Genomic DNA, 4,187 nt, shown 5'->3' on the forward strand with positions numbered 1-4,187 from the left:
ATATATATATATATATATATATATATATATATATATATTCGGAGTATTTTGCATGAATCGTCTTTATCTTTCATTTCTTTGAGTTCCTCTAAGTAACATCCAGTTCAGAAATGTCATTAATTTAAATAGCCAATCATTACCATCCTCTGAACTGTGAAATAATGTAATGGATAACCGTGGACGTAGATCTGATTTCAAATTTTGTCACAAGGCCAGCAATTTCGGAGGAGTAAGTCGATTATAATCAAACCCAGTGTTCAACTGGTACTTGTTTTAGCGACCCCGAAAGGATGAAAGGCAAAGCAGACCCCGGTGGAATTTGAACTTAGAGCGTAATGTCGGAATCAGCGGACTTAATATTGATTTCAAATTTTGGCAGAAGGCCAGCAATTTCTGGACAGGGGTTAAGTCGATTACATTGGCCCCAATATGCAACTGGTACTTATTTTATCGACTGCAAAAGGATGAATGGTAAAGTCGACCTCGGAGGAATTTGAACTCAGAACGTAGCGGCAGACGGAATATCACTTCGCAATTCAGCCGGCGTGCTAACGATTCTGCCAGCTCGCCGCCTTAGGTGGACTTAAAACGTTATAGTGAATAGCTAATAGCATATATTCTAGTATTGTTTTATTCTGCTTTCACATCGTACTAAATCCATCGTTTGTCTTTTATGCTTTACAGGACGACAAAATACGTGCACATTGAGTGTATCAAGAATGTTTCAATTAATTATATAGACACTTACACTATAAGAATTTTGGCTTTATTCCAATTCATTAGAAATGACGGCCATGTATTGACGTTCCCATCCATATCTTCCTAACAGGAACAGAAGCCAGATAATCTTGAGACCACTGGCGTTGTGTAAGGTATGCAGGGTTTGCGGACCACAGAAGATGTCCACTTTATAATGTCCACAATATAATTTCGAAGTGTTCATGATGTCATAGTGAGGATCTCATCAAAGATTTTGCTACTAAAAGAAGAAAACTTTTCAAATATAAATAAAGTGAAGTATACAAACATAAATATTATTTTCTGCCTTCCTGTTAGTTTCGTTTCATTTTGAAAAATAAAAGTTTTTTCTGGTTTACTGTTTATATTTTGAATTACATACAAAAGGGGGCACCAAAATCTGTTAAGTGTTTAGGGTCTTGATTTATGGGTCTTGATCCGGCCCTGACTATAGGTACAGTCTTTCTGTGGGTTTAAGGTGACACGAGCCATGGAAAATCGAGCCCAGGAGTTCGTGATTGCAAATCGAATTTTTAAACACAGCTTCCAGCGTTTGCATATATAATTTGGTTTCAAATTTTGGCACAAAGCCAGAAATTTTATGGCTGGAGGTAAGACGATTACATCGACCTCACTGCTCAACTGGTACTTATTTTATTGACCCACAACATGGGATGAAAGGCAAAGTCGACCGCGGTGGAATTTGATCTAAGAATATAAAGATGCCGAAATACTGCTGAGAATTTTGTCTGATTCGGTAAAGATTCTGTCAGGTCGCCTCATATATACACATATATTCTTTTCCCTGTTTCAGTCATTTGACTGCCGGCATCCTGGAGCACCGCCTTTAGTCGAACAAATTGAACCCAGAACTTATTTTTTGTAAATCTAGTACTTATTATATCGGTCTCTTTTGCCGAGCCGCTATTTTACAGGGACGTAAACATACCAATATCGGTTGTCAAGCGATGTTGGGCGGACAAACAGGTGCACAAGCACACACACACACACACACACACGCACACACGCACACACAAACACACACACACACACACATAACACACACACATATGTATATATATGCATACGACGGGCTTTCAGTTTCCGTCTACCAGATCCCATCACAAGGTTTTGGTCGGCCTGAGGCTATAGTAGAAGACACTTGCCCATGTTGCCACGCAACGAGACTGAACCCGGAACCATGTGGTTGGGAAGCAAGCTTCTTACCATGTGTATATTGAGTTGGCAACTAAGTTCCCGCCGTTTTTAATTTTGGAATTTATTGTGTTTTTAGATTTTGGAATCTATTTTTTCGAGAATTCTATTTTTGAATCATTTTGGAATTTATTATGTTTTTGTTGTCTTTTTTTCTAGTTAATTTTAGTTTATTTTTGTTTATTTTCAGATCATTAAAAAGGAAAGTCAAGTTAAGCAAAACGAGCATTTTCGACACTTTCTTTTTACTTTTAATCAAGGTTCTAAAGCCGCAAAAGCTGCTCACAACATTTGTGCTGTGCATGGAGAGGGTGCCATAGCTAAAAGAATTGCTCGTGATTGGTATGCCAAGTTCAAAAATGGAAATTTTGACCTCAAAAACGCACCTCAGTCTGGCCGTCCAGTTAAGTTCGATGAAGAGTGATTAATCAAACTTTTTCACGAAAATTCTCGTCAAACGACAAGGGAACTAGCAGAGAAAATGGAATGCTCCCACACTGCTATAGAGAAGCATCTTCACTCAATGGGAAAGGTTCAGAAGTATGGAGCATGGGTTCCGCATGCTTTAAGTGACAACAACAGAAATCAACGAGCCACAATCTCCACTGGTTTGCTTGCTCATCACCGCTTAACTCATGGACACAAGCAACGATTTCTTTACGGAATCGTTACTGGCGACGAAAAATGGTGCCTGTACATCAATATGAAGCAGCGCAAGGAATGCCTTAGCCCCGATAACCAAGTGATACTGCGCGTGAAACAAGATCTTTATCCGCGTAAAACGATGTTGTGCGTATGGTGGGGGAGGGAAGGGATTATCCTTTACGAATTGCTTGAACGGAACCAAACGGTCAACGCGGAACTCTATGTTCAACAGATGGAACGACTCAACACGGCTATTCAAGAGAAAAGACCTAGTCGTCAGCATGGAGTTCTTCTGCTTCATGACAACGTCCGCCCTCATATCGCCAATATGACTAGGGAAGCCATTCAAACGCATGGCTGGGAAGTGCTGCCACACCCGCCGTACTCTCAAATGCTATGTGTAGAGTTTCGTTCATTATAGAATTGAGAGCCTAGTTGGATCAATTTTTCGAGTCGAAATCGGGTGATTTCTACCAACGAGATATTGAAAATCTTGTTGAACGTTGGGAAGAAGTAGTAAACAACAAGGGTGAATACATTATTGATTAATTAGTTGTTATTTTTTATTAAACCTTTTAAAAAATTTTAATTTAAAAAACGGCGGGAAATTTAGTTATATATACATATATATATATATATATATATATATATATATATATATATATATATATATATATTATATATTATATATCATTTATACAAGTAGCTTTAGATGTCTGCACAGTTTTTTCGCTTTTCTCTTATTTTCTCTCTCTCACTCTCTCTCTCGCTCTCTCTCTCTCTCTCTCTCTCTCCTCTCTCTCTCTCTCTCTCTCTCTCTTTCGCTCTCTTTCTCTCGCCTACAGATACACTCATATCCAGATACACTCATGCAGATACGCATACAACCAATATGTACACAAATCATGTATTCAAAAACAATATGAATATCTATTCAACGAACCGCCCTTCTCATTTTTCTGCTTAACTTTCTCTCTCTCTCTCTCTTTCCCCTCTATCTCTCTCTCCTTCTCTTTCTTTCACTTTCGTTCTCCTTCTTTCCTCTTCTCTCTCTCTCTCTCTCTCTCTCTCTTCCTCTCTCTTTAGCTCGTCTTCCCAATCATACAAACAGATGCAGAGATCAGAATACAAAAACCCTTACCTAGGGTTCCTATCCATAAAAATGACAGCCGGGAATCACACCAAAGTGCAAGTAAAGAAATTCGCACACACACACGCACACACACACACAAATACACACACGCACACACACGCACACACATACATATATACACAAAAACACATGCATTCATAGACACGCACACACTCACAAACACACACATGCACTCACATCAATATAAATGAGATCACATTCGTAAACAAAACTACAAAAGTACAGTGAACCGTACACACACACACACACACACACACACACACACACACACATATATACACACACATACACATACATGCATACATGGACGTGACTATGCATGGCGCATGCACGCGCACACATCCGCAGAAGTACTTTTTCAATCACACAGAGAAAATATCCAACACAAAATAAATACACACACCTATACACCCACACAAAAACGCAAGCACGCGCA

The sequence above is a fragment of the Octopus bimaculoides genome, chromosome 5, assembly GCF_046866305.1.
Source record: "Octopus bimaculoides isolate indiv1 chromosome 5, ASM4686630v1, whole genome shotgun sequence".
NCBI lineage: Eukaryota > Metazoa > Mollusca > Cephalopoda > Octopoda > Octopodidae > Octopus > Octopus bimaculoides.